This window comes from Diceros bicornis, unplaced genomic scaffold (genome assembly GCF_020826845.1).
Source record: "Diceros bicornis minor isolate mBicDic1 unplaced genomic scaffold, mDicBic1.mat.cur scaffold_371_ctg1, whole genome shotgun sequence".
Lineage (NCBI taxonomy): Eukaryota > Metazoa > Chordata > Mammalia > Perissodactyla > Rhinocerotidae > Diceros > Diceros bicornis.
In genome coordinates, this window is record NW_026691242.1 from 169,284 (window position 1) to 192,218 (window position 22,935).

The 22,935-nt window shown below is 38.6% G+C and overlaps 1 long non-coding RNA gene across 1 annotated transcript; it reads right to left on the reverse strand.

Annotated features, from left to right (window-relative positions):
* Positions 1 to 6,268: 6,268 nt before the first annotated feature.
* Positions 6,269 to 15,702, reverse strand: LOC131402939 (uncharacterized). Its single transcript, XR_009219094.1, has 3 exons — positions 15,611 to 15,702; positions 8,724 to 8,771; positions 6,269 to 6,367 (listed from the first exon to the last, which is right to left on the reverse strand). It is a non-coding gene; the product is annotated as an uncharacterized LOC131402939 (long non-coding RNA).
* Between the last annotated feature and the right edge of the window lie 7,233 nt (positions 15,703 to 22,935).

Consider the following 22,935-nt stretch of genomic DNA (forward strand, 5'->3'; position numbering starts at 1 on the left):
ATTTCATTCACTTCCAGAATATTCTCCCAACAGAGATGACACCTTGACTGAGAAGCATGGTAAACCTGCAGGAAACCCCAGCCCATGGTAGGGGGCGAGTATCTTGATGCTGTGCCTCATTGAAGAGAACCATGCGCACAGGGTCTTGGATGATGAGGAAAGTTGGCCAACCCTTGTCAAGGACGGTTGAGGCACAGTGGGGTCAGCAGGAGCCCTGGGGCGATGACAGGAGGTGGCTCACCCCACCACTTGTCTCCCCAGACCTCCCCTTCTGGACCCTCATCCTCATCTGCTTGGCAGGCCTCCTGGTGCTCATCACAGGCCTGATCTGCTGTCTCCTGGTAAGCCATGACGTGTTGATTGTCTTCTTACCATTGGGTTGTAATCGCTCTTTATATATTATAAGTACACGTCCTTTTCTAGGGATATGTTTTGCAGATGTTTTCTCCCAGTCTGTGCGTGGCTTGCCTTCTCCTTCACAACATGAGTCATTGGGGAAATATAAGTGACAGTCATCATGAGATTCTACCACACTTGAGAATGGCTAAAATTAAAAAGACTGACTATAGCAAGTGTTGTTGAAGATGTCAAGTCACTGAAACTCTCATCGAGTGCTGGTGAAAAATAGCTTGGATGCGTCTTTAATAATTACATACGTCTATCCAGCCATTCCTCTCCTAGGAATCCATCCAAGGGAAATAAACTCATATGTCTACACACAGACTTGTACACACATGTTGATAACAACCTATTTATTCTAGACAAAAACGGAAAACAACCAAAATGTCCATCTACTGGTGAACAGATACACAAAGTGTGGTATATCCCCACGGTGGAATACTATTCAACCATAAAAAAGAATGAATTATTTTTTTTCTTTTTTAATTATTTTATTGAAATTATAAAGGGTGTTAACATTGTGTAATTTCGGGTGTTCATTATTATTTGTGAATTTCTGTATAGACTGCATCATGCTCACCACCAGTAGTCTAACTATTATCCATCACCATGCATATGTGCCCCTTTAACTCTTTCACTCAATGCCCAGCCCCCGTCCCCTCTGGTAACCACTAATCTGTTCTCTTTATCCCTGTGTATGTTTATCTTCTGCGTATGAGTGAAATCATGCATATTTGATTTTGTCTGGCTTATTTCATTTAACATCCTACCCTCAAGGTCCATCCAGGTTGTTGCAAACACGATGATCTTGTCTTTTTTTCTGGCTGAGTAGTATTCCATTGTATATAATACATACCACGTCTTCTTTAAGCATTCATCTGTAGCAGGGCGCTTGGATTGCTTCCATGTTTTGGCTATTGTGAATAATGCCGCAGTGAACACAGGGGTGCATAAATCTCTTTGAATTGTTGATTTCAATTTCTTTGGATAAATACCCAGTAGTGGGATAACTGGAAGGTATGCTATTTCTATTTTTAATTTTTTGAGAAATCTCCATAGTGTTTTCCCTGGTGGCTGCGCCAGTTTGCATTCCCACCAGCAATGTGTGAGCGTGCCCTTTTCTCCTTATCCTCTCCAACATTTGGTACTTTTTGTCTTGGGAATTTTAGTTATTGTGACAGGTATAAGGTGATCTCTCATTGTAGTTTTGATTTGAATATCCCTAATAATTAGTGATGTTTTACATCTTTTCATTTGTCTGTTGGCCTTCTGTATATCTTCTTTGGAAAAGTATCTGTTCATATCCTCTGCCCATTTTTAGATTGGATTATCTGTTTTTTTGTTGTTGGGTTGTATGAGTTGTTTATATATTTTGGAGATTAACCCCTTGTCAGATATATGATTTGCAAATATTTTCTCCCAGTTGGTGGGTTGTCTTTCCTTTTTTTTTTTTTTTTTTGGTGAAGAAGATCAGCCCTGAGCTAACATCCATATCCATGGTAATCCTCCTCTTTTTTTCTGAGGAAGACTGGCTCTGAGCTAACATCTATTGCCAATCCTCCTCCTTTTTTTTTCCCCCAAAGTCCCAGTTGACAGTTGTATGTCATAGTTGCACATCCTTCTAGTTGCTGTATGTGGGACGCGGCCGCAGCATGGTGGGAAAAGTGGTGTGTTTGTGTGCGTCTGGGATCCGAACCTGGGCCGCCAGTAGCAGAACGTGCACACTTAACCACTAAGGCTCGGGGCCGGCCCTGTCTTTTCGTTTTGTTCATCGTTTCCTTTGCCTTGCAGAAGCCTTTTAGTCTCATGTAGTCCCATTTGTATATTTTTTCTTTTCTTTCCCTTGCGTGAGTAGACATGGTATTGGAAAAGATGCTGCTAAGATCGATGTCAAAGACTGTACTGCGTATATTTTCTTCTAGGAGTTTTATGGTTTCAAGTGTTAGATTCAAGTCTTTATCCATTTCGAGTTAATTTTTGTGTATGGTGGAAGATAATGATCTACTTTCATTCTTTTGCATGTGGCTGTCCAGTTTTCCCAACAGCATTTATTGAAGAGACTTGCCTTTCTCCATTGTATGATCTTGGCTACTTCGTCAGAGGTTAACTGGCCACAGATGTCTAGTTTTCTTTCTGGGCTTTCAGTTCTGCTCCATTGATCTATGAGTCTGCTTTTGTGCCAGTACCATGCCATTTTGATTACTATAGCTATGTAATATATTTTCAAGTTAGGATTGTGATGCCTCCAGCTTTATTCTTTCTTCTCAGGATTGCTTTGGCTGTTCGAGGTCTTTTGTTATTCCATATATATTTTAGGATTCTGTGTTCTATTTCTGTGAAGAATGTCGTTGGAATTCTGATTGGCATTGCATTGAATCAGTAGATTACTTTAGGTAATATGGACTTTTTAACTGTGTTTATTTTTCCAATCCATGTGCATGGAATATCTTCCCATTACTTCAGGTCATCATTGATTTCTTTCACTAATGTCTTATAGTTTTCATTGTATAGGTCTTTAACCTCTTTGGTTAAATTTATCCCTAGAGACTTTTTTCTTTTTGTTGCAATTGTAAATGAGATTGTATTCTTGAGTTCTCTTTCTGTTAGTTCATTATTAGAGTAGAAATGCAACTGATTGTGGTAAGTTGATTTTGTACACTGCAACTTTACTGTAGTAGTTGATTATTTCTAATAGTTTTCTGATGGATTCTTTATGGTTTTTTCTATTTACAGTCATGTCATCTGCAAACAGCAAGAGTTTCATTTCTTTCTTTCCAATTGGGATTCCTTTTATTTCTTTTTCCAGCCTAATTGCTCTGGACAAAACCTCCAGTACTATGTTGAATGGGATATGTCCTCTTGGTGGAAAGTCCCCTTTATCATTATATACTGCCCCTCTTTGTCTCTCATAGTCTTTTTTATCTTGAAGTCTGCTTTGTCTGATATAAGTATGGCAACACCTACTTTCCTTTATTTGCCATTTTCTTGGAGTATTGTCTCCCATCCATTCATTCTGAGCCTGTTTGTTTTTAGAGCTGATATGTGTTTCCTGGCGGCAGCATATCGTTGGGTCTTCTTTTCTAATCCACCCCACCACTCTGTGTCTGTTGATTGGAGAATTCAATCGATTTACATTTAGAGTGATTATTGATACATGAGGGCTTAATCCCACCTAATCTATATTTCCATTGTTCCTCTTCCTTTGTGTTTCTGACTACCATTTCATTTTGGGGGTTTTCTGTGGCAGTTTTCTCTATTTTTACGATCCAAGGCTCTGCTCTGATTTTTTGTTTGCTGGTTACTCTGAGGTTTGTATGAAGATCTCATAGATGAGACAGTCCATCTTCTGATAGCCTCTTATCTCCATTAGCCTAAGCAGGTTCCATCCCTTTCCTCTTCTCCTTCTGAGTTATTGTTGTCACAAGTTATTCATTTTTGTGTTGTGCGTTTGTGACTAAGTTGAAGTGTTTATAGTTACTTTTGATGCCTTCCTTCCCTTCTTCTTTTAAGTTATAATTAAGTATTTGCTACCCTGTTGTGAAACAGAGCTGTAGCTTTCTGATTCTGTCTATTTATCTCTTTGCTCAAAGCTTTGTAGACATTTGCCTTCTTTTTGTTTCAGGTATGAGGGCGTTCTTGATCATTGCTTGTATGGGAGATCTCGTGGCGATGAACTCCCTCAGCCTTTGTTTATCTGGGAAAACTTTTATTTCTCCATTGTATCATAAGGATCATTTCACTGGATAGAGTATTCTTGGCTGAAAGTTTTTTTCTTTCAGTATTTTTAATATATCATTCCATTCTTTCCTTGCCTGTAAAGTTTCTGCCAAGAAATATGCTGAAAGCCTGATAGGGGTTCCTTTGTAGGTTATTTTCTTCTGTCTTGCTTCCCTTCAAATTTTTTCTTTGTCATTGTCTTTTGCCAATTTTACTATTATACGCCTTGGAGAAGGTCTTTAAGCATTGATGTAATTAGGCGTTCTGTTGGCTTCATGTATTTGTAAGTCCGGTTCTTGCCCAGGGTTGGGAAGTTCTCAGCTATTATTTCTTTGAACAAGCTCTCTGCTCCTTTCTCCCTCTTTTCTCCCTCTGGAATACGTATAATTCTTAGGTTGCTTTTATAATTGCGTCATATATTTCTCCAAGAATTCCTTCATTTTCTAAAAATCTGAGTCCTTTCTCCTCGTCCACTGGAAGCATTTCTATATTTCTATCCTCTAAATCACTTATTCTTTCAACCATGATATCAGCTCTATTTTGTAAGGATTCTAGATTCTTTTTTATCTCATTAATTATGTTCTTTATATCCAGAATTTCTGCTTGTTTTTTTTTTAATAGTTTCAGTCTCTTTGATGAAGTATTCCTTTTCCTCATTAATTTTATTCCTGAGTTCATCGAACTGTCTGAACATTCTTGTAACTTGGTGAGTTTCTTTATGACAGTTATTTTGAATTCTCTGTCATTTAGATTGTAAATTTCTGTGACTTCAAGGTTGGTTTCTGGAGATTTGTCATTTCCTTCTGCTCTGAATTGTTACTGCAGTTTCTTATGGTATTTGATGAACTTATCTTTTGCCTGCGTATTTGTGGTAGTATCAGGTCGCAGACTGGTGAGGGTGGGCCTCTTTACATAGTCTATGGAATTGAATGCTAATCTCTTCCACAAACAGCCGTGTGAACACATCCAGAAATAATGCTTAACTAGCTTTCTGGGCATCCCTTAGCTCTGTCAAGTTGACACCTGAAATTAACCAAAAAGGGTCAAGTTACAGAAGTGAGATGGGGGGATCTTTCACTGGGTCAGGAAGGAAAAGGACTGAGGTGGTTTTGGAAGGATCTGGAATTTTCTGGGCTTTCTCGAAGAGCTTTGATAGAGCAGTCTTAGCAGTCATGGGGAAGGAAGCCTATTTCAGAGGGTCAAAGAGTGACTGAGAAACAGAAGGGCAGAGAGGGAGTGGAGGTGGACGGCTGTGCCTTGTGCCTCCTGACAGTGGCCTCTGGATTTAACACAGTGATGGCTCCGTCCCAGAGCCCACAGCTTTGGTGTGGGGCTGACTCCTCACTAGGACTAGGGTGTTCTAATTCCTCAGTGTGAGCTAATCTGCATATTCCAAATCCCCAATGTCCTAGCAATGGGGTGTCAAATGGCCCTCTCTGGTCCAGCAGGATCCAGGCACAGGACCCTTTATGGAACAGGAGGAGGAGCTGGGTATACACGGGGTTCTTACTTGCCAGACCTGGAGTTCTGGGGAGTGGAGCTGAGCGAGGTCACAGTGTAGGAGCCGCTGACAGGGTTTGAGGCCACCTGGGAGGAGAGCAGAGTAGGGGTGGGCATCAGGGACGGTCAGGACAAGACCTGCCCCCTCATTTGTATGCTGCATCTCTGTGCCTGGACACAATCTACTCCTCAAGTCTCGTTACCAAGAGCTGATTTCTTCCCTCATTGACTCTTTTCTTCCTTCTTCTTATATTGTTAAATTATTTTAAGTTAAATTTAGCTGGGTTTTCTCTCCCATACATTTAAAATTATTCCTTACTGATTCTTAGATGGAGACTGTGATTTCAGTGAGTTACAATGAAAAATGAAGGAGTTCAGGGGTGATAACTGTGGACCTGAGAAATTTAAATGATGGCATCGGGCATGGTCCATGATCTTCAGGATAGCCATATGATAAGCCACATGATAATCAGAATTTTTAAGACAAGGTACTGTTAGGTTTTATGGTTTGAGTGAGAACAAAGGGAGAGGCCTACAATTGACACACAGTTTACACACAGCAGAGAACCCTCCCTCACCTCTTCCAGCTCCTGGTGGTTCCTGCTTCCCTGTCTTGTGGCAGCAGATCTCCAATCTCTGCCTATGTCTTTCACATGATCTTTTTCCCTCCATGTCTCTGTGTCCTCATCTCTTCTTATAAGGATGCCAGTCACTGAATTGAGGGCCCACTCGTTTAATCTTCTCAGCAATCCTGGAGGTAGATACTGTTGTTATCCTCATTTTATAGGGAGCCTCAGAGGGGTAAGTTAACTTGTCTAAGACTGTACAGCTAGGCAGAGGCAAAAATCAAACCCTGACCATTTGGCCCCAGCAGCCATACTGTTAGCCATCTTGCTGCACTGCCTTATAAGTGAGCATGGGTGAAAGGCTCTTCAAAAGTTGGGAGGAATTCCTGATCAGATAAAAACATCCTAGCTACATCATGTGAAATATTTCAATTATTTATTTAGATTCTGCATTTTTATCTAACTCTGGGAGCTAGTGAAATGGTCTCCCTTAGTGCTGTAATATTCCAGCTGAATCAGGTGAGCCGTGAAAAGCAGAGTGCCCATCTCTAAACTGCTCACATTTCCAATAAAAGGAGCATCCATTTGAGTTGGCTTTTTTGGAGAGAAGAAATACCTTCAAGCTCCACTGAAGAAAACTTCAAGCAAGAAGACAGATGTGTGCCTAGTGTGCAGTGGCTTTGCAGTGGCTTTGGCTGTGGATTTGAGCCATGTCAGGAGAGGTGGTAGAGCTGTGAGCGGAAGAAGCCCCACAGCAGGAGACGCACCAGACGAAGACACCCCAGCGTTACACAGTGGGAAGAGTTCCATCCTGAGAGGACAGCCTGCAGCTCCCAGGATCTGAGTAGTATTCATAAGACCAAGGCAGCCACTGTAGAGCCCAGGCTTATCTCCAAGGGGTGAAGTGACCCGTGTTCTGGAGGGGACACCTGGTTAAAATAAACATCCTGGCAAGGGGAAAGGAGTCATAAGACTATCCTGAAGTGCCCATATTTAAAGAGGAAATGACTTAGGTTGGAATTGCCGGGAAGCAGATCCTGAGACAAGGATTTGAGTATAAGTAGTTTATGTAGGAGGTGGTCCCAAAAATCCCAAATAGAGGAGAGAGGAAAGTGACAGGGCCGATAAAGAGTGTGACTGAGTAGGTTACCTCTGTGAGCAGCTGGAGCTCAGTCCCCTTACGGAACCTTGGAAGACTGTAGAACATGCCTCAGAGTTATTGCACACGGGGGTGGGAAAGGGAGGCGTTTACCCTTCCCCTCCCGTCTGTCACTGACTGAGTGTTGTGCCTGGCTCCACTTCTGGCAGCTGCACAGCAGCGAGGGAAGTGCTCCGGCCAGGAGGCATGGGTGCTTGTAGGAGGACACTGTGGGCATGTACTGGGGTGGTGAGGGCCCCAGGGATATGGGCCTGGCCTTGTCATACTTGCTACAGGAAAGAACAGTAGGGGAAGGGGGTGAAGGAGTTGGGTTCTTACTTAAAGTTGTCTGTATAAGCCTCAGTTTCTTATCCTTGCTGGCCCACAGTGCTTCCTTCACCAACAGTCCCCTTGAATCACTGCTCAGTTATACACAGTGCACAAGAATCTCCCTAATGTGCGGCTCTGAGCGGTTGCCCAGGTTTCTAATACCAAGCCATTGTGCCTTCATGGGGATGGTGACCCCTCAGCTCTGCCATCCTCAAAGATGTGACTTCATTTGACCCAGAGCGATGACAAGTCGAAAGGTAGTCTCTCTGTGTTCAGCTGGACCTCTTTTATCTTAATAGCTTTTAATTCATGTGTGTTTCTATTCAGAAAACAATTAGAAATTAAACTGAATACACAAACAGTTTTTCAAGTCCTGGCCCTAAAACTAGATCTGCAGGCCTGTTTTCAGGAGAGGGTAGTAACTGCTCTTCTCTCCAGGCTCGCTAGACCATGAGCTCCCGTGGGGCAGGGCCCAGGGCCCCTTCCCCTGCTACACCTGGTGAGTGAGAATGGCCCGCTGACTTCAAAGAGGGAGAGGAGACAGCTATTCTCTTTGAGCCAGGTGTGCACGCCTCCCATTTCACATGGAGTTAGAGGGCAAATGAAGTTTGAACTCTCCACATCCTGCTTCCTTTTAGGGGTGCCTTCCAGGTGGGTAGTGGGGAATGTGGCTCAGATTTACAGCTAACACTTACATTGGTCTTACTGTGTTTCAGGTACTAAGGTCTTTATATGTGTGTGTATATAAATATTTATAAATATACACACAAACATAAACATATACACACACTCATTGCAACAACCTTACAAAGTAAGAACTATTTTTGTACCCATTTTACAGATTAAGAAACAGAGGCCAAAGAAGTTAGGTAACTTGTTCCCAGGTCACACAACTGGTCGGTAGAAGAGCAAATCTCAGCAGACTGGTTCAGAGCCTTAATTAATAAATATATCTACTCACTTTTCAGTTACTGGAAGAAAGATTTCACTTAGGAAAATGATGAGAGGGAGACTTTCTTTAAGGGATTTAGCTTCTCTCGTAGTCAAGAAAGAAAATAACAATAAAGTCTTACCTTTTGTGGAAATGTTTGGCTACCCAACTATCGTTCCTTTCGCCTTCTCTGTGGTGAAATTATGGGACAAGTGTGTTAGGTGTCAAGGCTCTTACAAGTGAGAAAGCTGTGTTCATACATATAGGTGCACATCTTACAGTGGAGTGATGGGGAAGAGAGAAAAAGTGAACGAGAATGGGAAAAGGAAACATAAGTCGATTTTGCATGAGGCAGATAAATTTTGTGAGTAACAGTTTCTTTTCTCCTTTTGATAGTACAAGGGATTACAGAGGCCTCCACAGGAGAACAAATATTGATTTCTTGTTCTTTAGAAGACTTTCCAAACTTTGTGTACTTATATTCTATGAAATACTGTATTAGTAGAAAAGGACAGCCTGCTTCATATAGTCTGAAAAAAAATGTTAGTGCCTAGAACTTTTTTTGGAAAGGAATCTAGCAATAACCATCACAGTTAATAGCCATATATACTTTATCCCAGCCATCCAACTTTTGGTAATCTATGCTCTAGGAATAGAAGCTCTAGTTAATTTAATAATGTTAATATAGTGAAAAAAAATTAAATATATGAGGAAGGAATGGACAGGTGGTTAATCCATTTTAGGAAAAAGGAGCCTGCCTGTGGATGAGATTGCTTTTTTAATTGTGGTAGAGTATGAGTTGCTTTTATCTTTACTCAGGTCTCTCAGAATTAGAAAATGGAGTTGGTGTTCTGTCTCTCTGTGGTAATTCTTTAGTGAACAGGGAACTCTAAGAGACATAGTTATATCCTGAGTCACCCTATTTGGGAATTTCCAAGCAGATACAGGGCATATTAAATTGTATTATAAAAGAATGAGCTGTTGCCTTGATATTCTCAGACACTTGTTAAGCTTCTGTTCTTTACTTGAAACCAAGACTTAACTTGTATTGTTTTGATGAAGGCAGTTGCTTTGGCTTAGAGTTATTGGGGAAAATGTTGAACAAAAAATGTTCCATCATTTTTGGAAAATCACCTACTGGTACAATTTAGGAATGCTGAATTTCTCCTGAAGCTTCTGTCTGCTTTTCTACTCTTCCCATTTACCCTACAGGGACTTGATTTTATTTATCAGGTACAAGTTCCATTTAGAGTCTATTTTAGTAGATCTGGTTTTGTACTGGTTGTATTTACTAAGAAATTAGACATAGACTTCAGATTCATTATTAGGGATTTTTATTTATTTTTTCAAAAAAGCTATGGTTCAGTAACACAATTTGAGTTTAAATGATTCAGTTTTGAGAATTGTAGCATAAGAAATGGGCACTGGAGTGCTTGTGTCTGGGTTTGAATCCTGTGACAGAGAGCAAATTGTTCAACCTTGCTAAATCTTGTAAGAGTGGGGATAATAATAATGGTTGTTTTGAAGATTAAAAAAGGTAATAGATATCTGCTTGACATCTGGTAAGTGCTTGACAAATGTTCACTGATCTTGTCACCACCACTCTTACCACTGTCACCATCATCACCATCTTTATTCTCCACTAGGTTAGCCATACTTTGGTCCTGGCTTCTTGCCGCTGATCTAGGATAGTGGAGAGGCCAGCTATGGGGGTAGAGAGGCTAGCTATGAATTAAAGAAATGGGAAGTAAAGCCCCCTGGTGGTAACAACTCATAATATATTGATTTTATAGTGATTTATCCTACAAAATAACTTAGAATACATCCTTTGAAGCCTAAATTTAATGGATCCATTTTAAAATTTAGATAGTTCCAATGACTATTGGATTTAATGGCCAGAGACATCTCTTTGTGGCCTCAGTTGAGAAAATTTGGTTGTGTCTATAATCTGTCACAGTGGCAAAAAGGAAAGAACAGTTACAAATCACATTGGTGTGGTGTCTTAGTTGGCTCAGGCTGCCATAACAAAATACTACAAACTGGGTGGCTTAAACAACAGAAATGTATTTTCTCCCTCTTCTGGAGGCTGGAAGTCCAAGAGCACGGTGCCAGCAGGGTTGGTTTCTGGTGAGGCCTCTCTCCTTGTGTTGCATGTGGCCACCCTCCTCTGTGTCCTCATATGGCCTCTCCTCTGTGCCTGTGCGTGGAGAGAGAGCGATCTCTGCTGTCTCTTCCTCTTCTAAGGACACCAGTCCTATCAGATTAGGGCTCTACCCTTATGACCTCATTTAACCTTAATGACCTCCCTAAAGGCCCTGTCACATTGGGGATTGGAGCTTCAACATAAGAATTTGGGGCCAGCACAATTCAGTTTATAACACATGGTAAAGTAAAATAATTCCTTCAGGATTGTTATATGTGTTTTTATTAAGGGATATTTTTGAAATCTTCTTAATGTAATTTAAGGACTTGTTTATGTGGAAACTAAAAAGTGATAATTATACTGTGTGAAAAGCTGAAAATTTAGTCTGACAGCTCTGTTTCCATTCTACATTCACCTTGATGCTTCCCAATTCCCTTGTCTGGGGAAAAAATATATTAAGAAAAAATTAAAATTTCCTCAGCATATTGTAAAACGAAGTATAACAAATATTTTTTCAAAGTACAGTAGTGGTCAAGATCCTCTTGCTTTGAAAATTCCGGTTAGTAATTATTAACCGAGACATCATTACAATAATTCTAAACTTGCTGATATCTCCTTATATATGTCCCCTCTTTTCCTCCAGCAAAGAGGAATGCCTGATTGAAGAAGTTACCTTCTGTTCCTTAATAAGTATTTTCAGTTGTGTTTGTTTGCTTTGCTATCACTTTGCCCAACTCTCAATATTTTTTAAGAAATTGCAGATGGGTAACTGTGACAGGAAAAGGAAGAACTGAACTAAAATCTTTGATTATAGATTTACCTCAAGCACTCAACTACAGAAAGTAATAGGAAGGCGTAAAAAAGTTGATCATTATGTCAGATCCTTAAATTCTGATACACGATCCTTCTTTCGGCAATAACATCTGTCTCTCAAAAACCTGTCAATTCCTAATATTATTCTAGTGTCAACAATAATGTGAAACGCGACATTCTCTCTTCAGCTTCCCTGGTTCAGAAACTGCTTTGAGAAGACGCATAATTATGTTCAGAATTTTAAGATTCAAGACCACCCTATTTCCTGTTGCTAAGCAAACCAACTGACAGACTATTTTAAAAAAGAAAAGAGACGCCTGTCTTTGTGCCTGTTCTCGGCAAGTGGGAAATCTGCCAACCTGCAAAAGCCCAGCTTGTATTTCGCTAGAGCCAATATTTTACTTTGCAAATGTTGAGCCCGTTCAAATGTAGCATTACCTTATGGTGAGCAGGAGTTAATTTTTGCAGATTTCTTGTACATTTTTTGTTATAAAAGTTTAAAGTATTGCTGGTGGGCATGTAAAATGGTACAGCCACTTTGGAAAACAGTTTGGCAGTTTCTCAGAATGTTCAATATAGTTCCCATATGACCCAGCAACTCCACACCTAGGTATATACTCAAGAGAGGTAAAAACATGCACACAAAATCTTATGTGCAAATTTCAAAGCAGCAGTATTCATAACAGCCAAAAAGTGGAAACAACTCAAATGTCCATCATCTGATAAATGGAGAAACAAAATGTGGTATATCCATGCAATGGAATATTATTTGGCCGTTAAACGGAAGTACTTATAACTGCTACAGCATGGATAAACCTTGAAAACGTTATGCTGAGTGAAAAAAGCCAGTCAGGGGCTGGCCCAGTGGTGTAGCGCTTAGGTACACGCGCTCTGCTTTGGCGCCGCCGGGTTCGCAGGTTTGGATCCCAGGCACAGACCTATGCACTGCTCATCAAGCCATGCTATGGTGGCATCCCATATACAAAACAGACGAAGATGGGGACAGATGTTAACTCAGGGCTAATCTTCCTCAGCAAAAAGAGGAAGATTGGCAACAGATGTTAGCTCAGGGCCGATCTTCCTCACCAAAAAAACGAAAAAGAAAAAAGCCACTCAAAAAAGACCACCTATTACACCTATTGTATAATTTTATTGATATGAAATGTCCAGAAGAGGCAAATCTTTAGAGACAGAAGGTAAGTGGTTGCTAGGGCTGGAGGTTGGGGAGGATGGGGAGTGATTGCTAAAGGGTATGGAGTTTCTTTCTGGAATGATGAAAATGTTCTAAAATTGATTGTGGTGATAGTGGCACAGCTTTGTGAATAAACTAAAAAACTGCTAAACTATATAGTTTAAAAAGATGAATTGTATGATCTGTGAATTATGTCTCAATAAAACTGTTTTTAACAGTTTCAATTAAGTTAAATTTGTTAAATTTGGGGAAAAAAAGCCAAGAAGACAATGTTCATTTTCCTGGCATAATCCTTTACAAACAGATTTTGGGTAATTTCTTTTTCCTGTGTTTAGATTGATCTTTACATAGGTATAAGCATACTGAATATATAATTTTTTTTTCATTTACCATATTTCAGCATTTCCCTTGATGTGACATAGTCTTCATTTGCCTCATTTTTATGACTTCCTAATCTTGCCTATTTTGTTGTCATATAGGTCGCTTCCAACTTTTCATGATTATAAATAATGCTGCAAATGAACTTGTTTGTCCACGTAGCTTTTTTTTCTGTTAGGTTTATTTCCTTACAATGTTTCCATGTAGAATTATAGAATCAAAGGCAACAAGGATATTTAGGACCCTTAATGTCTGACTCTTTTCCAAGAGGATTCTGCCTGTTTATTCTGCTACCAAGAATGCAAGAGCTTCTATTTTACCTATCATTCATCAGTACTGGGGGTTATAATTTTTTAAGTGAACTTTTCATTCTAGAATAATTTTAGGTTTGCAGAAAAGCTGCAAAGATAATATCAAGATTTCCCTTGAATTCCTTACTCAGTGTCCGCCATTGTTAACCTCTTACATTATAGTGCCACACTTGTCAAATCTAAGAAACCAACATAGGTACATCACTATTGACTAAACTCCAGACTTTATTCAGATTTCACCAGTTTTTCTATTAATGCCTCTTTGCTGTTCCAGGACCCAGTCCAGGATTGAGTGTTATAATTTTAATTTAAAAAAATTTAATGTAATGGGTATAAAATGATATTACATTGTTGTCAGTCTTGTTTTTTGTTTTTTTTAAGCCAAGTTTTTAAGGGAATATTTCTAACTATTTTGTTTGATAGGAGAAAGATTGGAAGTTAATTTCCCTCCCAATAAACTTAGTTTATCGGGGCTGGCCTGGTGACACAAGCGGTTAAGTGCGCGCGCTCCGCTGCAGTACCCAGGGTTCGCTGGTTCGGACCCCGGGCGCGCACCGACGCACCGCTTGTCAAGCCATGCTGTGGCGGCGTCCCATATAAAGTGGAGGAGGATGGGCATGGACGTTAGCCCAGGGCCAGTCTTCCTCAGCAAAAAGAGGAGGATTGGCAGATGTTAACTCAGGGCCCATCTTCCTCACAAAAGAAAAAAAAAAACTTACTTTATGAAAGTGTTATTCCTGTCACTTGAAAACTAGAAACACACTTCTGCGGTCTTCCTGCCAAAAATGCATAACCAGAATGTAACCATGAGGAAACATCAGTCAAACACATATTGAGAGACAGTCTACAAAGTAGCCAGCCTATATTCTTAAAAAGATGTCAAGGTCAAGAATGACAAAGACAGACTGAGGAGCTGTTCCAGATTAAAAGAAATTTAAGAGACATGACCCTAGATTGGATCCTGAACCTGGAAAAAAGTTGGCTACAAAGGAGATTGTTGGGCCAATTGACAAAATCTGAATGTGGACTGTGGAATGAAAAATAAGATTGTATCAATGTAAAATTTCCTGATTTTAATCATTGAACTCTGCTCATGAAAGAGAATGTCCCTGTGGACATTTGGAAATACATACTGAACTGTTTAGGGGGAGAGAGGGAAGATGTCTGTAACTTACCTTCAAATGGTTCAGGAAAAAATAGTATGCATATATATAAACATACTCACATGCATGTATGTAGAGGGAGAGAGAATGATAAAATAAATGGGGCAAAACATAAACAATTGTTAAATCCAGCTAAAGAGTATTAGGGAAGTTTCTTGTATGATTCTTGCAACTTTTCTGTAAGTTTGAAGTTATATCAAAATAAAAAGTTACCCCTCTCCCCCTCCAAAAAAGTAGAACTTTTTTCCCTATTGAGTCTCCTAAATAATTTTCTATTTATTCCTATTGGGTCTCAGCAGATCCTCAAATACAAGTTGCCTCCTTTGATCCTTATGGGGGAATAATGCACCAGACTGATTTTTATGCATAATTAAGGGTAATCTTTTTATAACTCCTGATTTATTACATGCCACTAAAATATAATGTTCTCATTAATTAGTGTATTACTAGAGTTTGTTGAGGACCCAGAGTTCCATATTCTAAAAAGTCTGGAATTCTTGGCAAAATGGCACTTAATAACTACTTGCTATCACAGAGAATTGTAACTTCTCCTGTTTTTAGGAAGTACCCACTGTTAACAGTGCTTTTTTGAATTGGTCATTGTTTTCAGTTCCTGTGGTTACGGAAGCGTTTACTGTAAGTTAAATCATGGTTTTGTGCTACTTTTGTTGATCGCACAGGTTACCATTTAGACTCTTGTTGTTTCTCTCCGCTTCTTGGCTCTCTGCATTCTTTGTCCAGTGGAAATGGGCCTGGAGTCTTCTGCCTCTCTTAGTGGGTCAGAGGAGTTTGAGAACTACTGGTTGCAAGGAGTAACTCAAGGCACTTCCTTTGGCCCTCCCAGGTGGCTTTCTCATCTCTGAGACAGGCCTACACCTTTGCTTTATGTCTTGGCCTTTAACAGACCAACAAAGAGGGAGGGACTGCTGTGTACTCCCTGAGCTGGGTTAGTAATTTCTCTGGTATTGGTTCATCAACACTCCCTAAATGAGTCTTGAAAGTGAAATATCCAGGGCCTTCCAAACTCACAAGTCTGGTCACTGATTTGCCTCAGGTCTTCACTAAATGACCGCTATTGTGTACCTACTCTGAGTCCTCACGTGCAGCCAGCTGAAGCTCAAGCACAGTAGCACATCACTTGGAGCCATCTTTATAAATAACTTATTTTGAGAACAGGAAAAATGAAAGTAGTTGTTACATTAGGGTACTGGTAATAGGTGATTTTTGCCTGTTTTAAAATTTGTCTTTGTTATTATATCAGCTTTTCAATTACAAAAGGAATAGAAGACACATTGTATCACAAATACTGTTCATATTGATAAATCAGAATGTTGATTAATATAATTTTGCTAATTAAACCATATGGTATAATGGAAAACTCTTAGGAATGACGTAATGGCCTCTTTGGATGGTGAAATTGCAATATCCTCTAAGGCAATCTTGACCCAACAATTTTATTTCTAGGAAGCTGTCCCACTAGTATTGTCACGTTTGCAGATAGACATACACTCAAGGATATTGTTGCAGCATGGTTTGCAGTGGTAGATGGTGGGAAACAAACCAAGGTCCATCAAAATGAGACTGGTTAAATAAATTATGGTGCATCTATAGAACAGGATAATATGCAGCTGTTAAAATTGCAATATAGTCTCTTTGCCAGTCCAACAAGTAAGAAACTTAGAAGTCACCACTCCATCCTAACAAGTAAAAACACAAACAAACCAAAAAATCAGCAACTCTTCTTCAGTCTGTCAGAGAAGTGAGATCATAGGGCAGTCCACTACTCCTAAAATTGGAGGGACCGCCAGGTGCATAGAGAAAACACAACTTACCAGAACAGAGCTGAAACCTCTACAATAACCAGTGCTGAGAGAGAGAAACCTCAACTGTAACTGACAAATTGCTGGAGGCTCAGTGTAAATAGGTTCAAGAGATTAAAAACTCCAGGGGGACTAGTCATAGGGAGACTCCCCTCTTTTGTGAGTTTACAGGTCCTCACAGTGAACATCGGAGAAAAATTCCCTCATAATTCAGGTAGAGGAATGGGGAAAAGGAACCATTTTTGAAATGCACTAGAGCATTCTGTTCTTAGCAGTATCTGCCCTCAGGAGAAGCTATTTAACCAGAGCCTAACTGATCTAGGGGAAGGGAAATACCCAACTCCAGAAGGCCCTAGGCTTCTATGTGGAGAAAAGGAAATAACCAATTCCAGCCCCTTCTACCCTTGAACCTAAAATTGCTCTAAAAAGATGATGTCTTAAAAATCAATTGACTTAGATGCATGGATTTATTTCTGGACTCTCAGTTCTGTTTCATTCATCTGTATGTCTGTCCTTATACCAGTACAGACTAGAATTACTCTAGTTTTGTAGTAAGTTTTGAAATTGGGAAGTGTGAGTCCTCCAACTTTGCACTTCTGTGGAAGATTTTTTTGGCTATTCTAGGTCCCTTGTATTTCCATATGAATTTTAGTATCAGCTTGTCAATTTCTGAAAAAATGCCAGCTGGGATTTTGATAGAGATTGCTTTGAATCTGTAGATCAGTTTAGGAGTATTGTTGTCTTATCAATATTAAGTCTTACATTGCTTGTACACAGAATGTGTTTCCATTTGTTTAGGTCTCCTTTAATTTTTTTCTTCAATGTTTTATAGTTTTCAGTGTATTTGTCTTGCACTTCTTTGTTAAATTTATTCTGTTGTATTTTATTCTTTTTGATGCTATTGTAAATGGAATTGTTTTCTGATGTCAATTTCAGATTGTTTATTGCTAATGTATAGAAGTACATTATTTCTATTTATATATTGATCTTGTATCCTACAACCTTGCAGAACTTGTTTATTAGCTCTGTTTGTTCCTTGTGGAGTCCTTTATATAAGATCACGTTATCTTCAAATAGAGATAGATTTACAGTGATGCATCACTTAACGATGGGGATATGTTTTGAGGAATGCATTGTTAGGCAATTTCACTGTTGTGCAAACATCATAGAGTGTACTTACACAAATCTGGATGGTATAGCCTACTACACACCTAGGCTATATGGTACTAGTCTTTTGGAACTACCGTCATATGTGCAGTGCGTCATTGACTGAAACATCATTATTCAGCACGTGACTACTTTTTCTTTTGCAGTTTAGATGCCTTTCGTTTCTTTTTCTTGTCATACTTCCTGGCTAGAATCTGCAGTACAGTGTTAAATAGAAGTGATGAGAGCAGACATTCTTGTGTTAATCTGAATCATAGGGAGAGAGCTTTCAATCTTTCACCGTTGACTATGATGTTAGCTGTGGGTTTTTCTTAGATGCATTTTATCAAGTTGAGGGAGTTCCCTTCTATTCCTAGTTTGTTGAGTGTTTTTTTCTTATCATGAACACGTTGGATTTTGTCAAATGCTTTTTCTGTGTCTATGGAGATAATTATTCAGAGGGATTGTCTTTTATTCTATTAATATGGTATGTTACATTACTTGATTGTCATATGTTGAACCGACTTTGCATTGCTGGGATAAATCCTCCTTGATCATGGTGTATAATCCCTTTTATATGTTGCTGAATTTGGTTTGCTAGTATTTTATTGAAATTTTTTACATCTATATTCATAAGAAATATTGGTCTGTAATTTTCTTGAGACATCTTTGTCTAGTTTCAGTGTTAGGGACTGGCCTCATAGAATGAGTTGAGAAGTATTTCTTCCTCACCTGCTTTTGGAAGAGTTGATGAAGGATTAGTGTTAACTATTCTTTAAATGTCTGGTAGAATTCACCAGTGAAGCCTTTGGTCCTGGACTTTTCTTTAGGGGAAGTTTTTTGATTACTAATTCAATTGCTTAACTTGTTATAAGCCTATTTAGATTTTCTATTTCTTCTTGAGTAGATTTTGTTAGTGTGTGTCCATCTAAGAGTTTGTCCAGTTCATCTAGGTTATCTAATTTGTTGGCATACAATTATTTTTAGTATGCCTTTATAATATTTTTTATATCTGTAAGGTAGGTAACATAGTACCCATTTTCATTTCTGATTTACTTAGTAATTTAAATCTTCTCTCTATTTATTTATTTATTTATTTATTTATTTATTTATTTATTTGTCAGTCTAGCTAAAGGTATCTCAATTTGTTGATCTTTTCAAAGAATCAACTTTTGGTTTTGTTGATTTTCTGTATTGCTTTTCTCTTCTCTAATTCATTTATTTCTGCTCTAATCTTTATAATTTTCCTCCTTCTGCTTGCTTTGGATTTAATTTGCTCTTCTTTTTCTAATTTCTTAACATGGAAGTTTAGGTTACTGATTTGAGTTCTTTCTTCTTTTTTGATATAGACACATACAGCTATGAATTTCCCTAGTCTAAGCACTGCTTCTGATAGGTTTTGGTATGTTGTGTTTTCCTTTTCATTCATCTCAAACTATCTTCTAATTTCCCTTGTGATTTTTTCTTTGACCCATTAGTTATTTAAGAGTGTGTTTTTAAATTCCCACATATTTTTGAATTTGCCAAATTTCCTTCCTTTATTGATTTCTAATTTCATTCTATTGTCAGCAGAATTCATACTTTCAATCCCTTTAAATTTATTGAGACTTCACTTATGGCCTAACATATAGAATGTTCCATGTGCAGTTGAGAAGAATATGTATTCTGCTGTTGGGTGGGTTGAGTCTTCTGTATATGTCTATTGGGTCTCATTGGTTTATAGTTGTTCAAGACCTCTGTTTCCTTATTGATCTTCTATCCAGTTGTTCTATCCATTATTGAATGTGGGGTATTGAAGTCTCCAACTACTATTGTTGAATTGTCTATTTCTCCTTTTAATTCTCTCAGTTTTTGCTTCAGGTATTTTAGGGCTTTGTTGTTAAGATATGTGTAGATATATAGATATAGGTATAGATATCTGTTTCTCATTGTTATAAATTTGTCATAAACTGATCCTTTTATCATTATAAAATGTCCTTTGTCTCAAGTAACAATTTTGTGTCTTAAAGTCTATTTTGTCTGATATTAATATAGCCACTCTAGCTTTCTTTTGGTTACTGTTTGCATAGTATATTTTTTCCATGAGGCTTTGTTCATATACCCTTTTCTGTCTCTTTGCTTGGAACCTCTTTGTGTCTTTGAATCTAAAATGAGTCTCTTTAGACAGCATATAGTTGGATCATGTTTTTTATCCATTCTACCAGTCTCTTACCTTAATGGTAGTATTTATTCCATTTAAACTTAATGTCATTATCGGAAAAGTAGGATTTGCATTTGCCATTTTGCTCTTTGTTTTCTATATATCTTTTTTTGTTCCTTTAATCCTCCATGCTGCCTTCTTTTGCACTAAATATATATTTTCTAGTATACCATTTTAAATCTCTGTCATTTATTTTGCTGTGGGTACCTTGCTGTCATAATTAATATCTTAGCTTATAATAATCTAGTTTGGATTAATACCATTTTAATTTAAATAGCATACAAAAACTTTGCTCCTATATAGCTCCATTCTTTTCCCACTCCTTTGCGATGTTATTGTAATACAAACTTAATCTTTATATCTTATATGCTACTCATCAACATAGATTTATAATTACTGCTTGATGCACTTGTCTTTTAAATTATATAGGAGAAGAAGAAGAGTTACAAACAAAAAATATATTTATGCTTTGTTTTATATTTCCCAATGTAGTTACCCTTACTAGTGCTATTTATTTCTTACTATGAATGTGAGTTACTGTGTAGTGTCCCTTCATTTCAGCCTGAGGGATTCCCTGTAGTATTTCTTGTAGGGCGGGTATGGTAATGACAAATTTTCTCTGTTTTTGTTTAGCAAGGGATACCTCAATTTCTCCTTCATTTTTGAAGGAAAGTTTTGGTAGATATAGAATTCTTGATTGACAGTCTTTTTCTTTCAGCACTTTGAGTATGTTATCCTACTGCCTGCTGGCTTCCATGGTTTCTGATGAGACATCAACTGCTAATCTTATTGAGGATCCCTTATATATGAGGAGTCACTCCTCTGTTTTCACTTTCAAGATTCTCTTTTTCTTTGGCTTTCAATAGTTTGATTATGATGTATCTAGGTAAGGATCTCTGAGTTTATCATACTTGGACTTTGTTGAGTTTCTTTAAAGTGTAGATTAATGTTTTTCATCAAATTTGGGAAGTTTTTGCCATTATTTCTTCAGAATTTCTTTCTGCACCTTTTTCTTTCTCGTCTCCTTCTGGGACTTTCATTGTGCCTATGCTGGTATGCTTGATGGTGTCCCACAGATCTCTCTCTGTTCATTTTCCTTCATTCTTTTTTCTTTCTTTTCCTCAGTCTGATAATCTCAATTGACTTATATTCAAGTTTGTTGATACTTTCTTCTGCCTGTTTATATCTGCTGCTGAACCCTTCTAGTGAATTTTTTATTCTGGTGATTGTACTTTTCAACTGCAGAATTTCTATTTGGTTCTTTTTTTTTTTTAATAATTTCTATCTCTTTATTGATAATCTCTTTTTGGACATTGTTCTCATACTTTCCTTTATTTTTTTAGACATGATTTCCCTTAGTTCTTTGAACATATTTAAAATAGCTAATTTAAAGCCTTTTTCTAGTAAGTCCAACATCTGGGCTTCCTCAGGAATAGTTTCTTTTGACTGCTTTTTTTTTTTTTCCTGTGTATGGGCTTTATTTTCTTGTTTTTTTTCATGTCTCATAATTTTTTGTTAAAATTTGGACATTTGAAAATAATAAAATATGACAACTCTGAACATCTGATTCTCTTCCTCTCAGAGTTTGTTGTTGCTGTTTGTTTACTGACTTTCTGGACTAATTATGTAAAGTATTTTTTTGTCATGTGTGGTCACTGAAGGGTCTATTCACTTATTAGTGATCAGCTAATGATTAGACAGAGTTTTTTGAAATGCCTAAAACCAGTAAGTTTCACAGTCTTTGACAAGGGGCTTTGAGTGTGTCTTCAGGCACACCTTCAGCCCTCATCCAGACAGTTTACAATTCCACCTTGACCTTTGCTAAGTGCTTGCACAGAGCCTCAGGGTAAGCCTGAGGTGAGAGCTTAGGCCCTTCTCAGGACTTTTGCTGAGCATGCCCAAGGCCTGAGGGTGCAGGTGGCCATCTGGATTTCCAGGAGTATGTTGGAGCTTTTCAAAGCCCCCTATGGACATCTTGTTAATCAGCTTTTCCTTTTAAGGTTTTTGGTTAGCCTGTTGTTTGCCCAACTGTTATCTACTGCCCAACTTTTATATACAGCCTTGATGTTAAACAATTGTCTCTGATTTTTTTTTTTTTTTTTGTGAGGGAGATCAGTCCTGAGCTAACATCTGATGCCAATCTTCCTCTTTTTTCTGAGGAAGACTGGCCCTGAGCTAACATCCGTGCTCATCTTCCTCCACTTTATATGGGATGCCGCCACAGCATGGCTCGACAAGCAGTGCGTCAGTGCATGCCGGGGATCCAAACCGGCAAACCCCGGGCTGCCGCAGCAGAGTGTGTGCACTTAACCGCCTGCACCACTGGGCCGGCCCCTGTCTCTGATTATTTTTGACAAATACCCCCAAGGAGAAGGCTTTTTGCACTGTGTGAGCTCCAAGTCAAGTCAAATAAAGACAGTCTTGTGAGTGTAGCCTTCCAGGAAACCACCAGATAAGTCACGTAATGACAGTTCTCTGAGAATGGGGCGTTGAAGGAATTCCATCTCTTTTCCACTCCTTCCAGTAGCTGTTAGACTGCTGGGTTACAGGCTGTGGATTTTCAAAGTTACCGCAGACCTGAAGAGTGGGAAATGAGAATAGGACAAGTTAAAGCACCATAAAGTGTACTGTTCCTACCAAGATTCAGTTGTTTTTCTTGAGTAAATGCTCCCCTGATTGCTGCAAGCCTGTGGTTAATCTCCGGAATTCTAAGTTATTTTCCAGTGTTGAAGATGTTTTCCAGTGTCACTGTTTCTTTTATGAAACATAGAATTTTGAGAGGTTCTTATTCTACCATTTTCTCTGACATCTCTGTTCATTTGTTTTTAACATCCAAGTTGTTTCTTTTATTTTTTGGAATAGAAGAGATGGTATATTTGAAGAGAAGCAACACCTGATTCTGTTGCAGCTGTGTTTATAGCATTTTCTGTCTGAACATTTGGGCCTCAGTTTTTCCATATGCAGAAAAGGGGTGCAAATACGTCTCCCCATCTATTCTGTAGGGCTCTGTGAACTAAATGCTACTGTATATGTGGAGATGCTTTGGTCTCTTTGGAAGAAAAGCACTTAAATTCCTCAAGGCTTCAGGGTTGTTACTTCCAGTTCTGCTTCCCACTGTGTGTCCTTGATCAAGCCACTGAACCAATTGCTTCTGTTTCTTTTTCCACCTCTCCCCTCCCCTCTCTCTT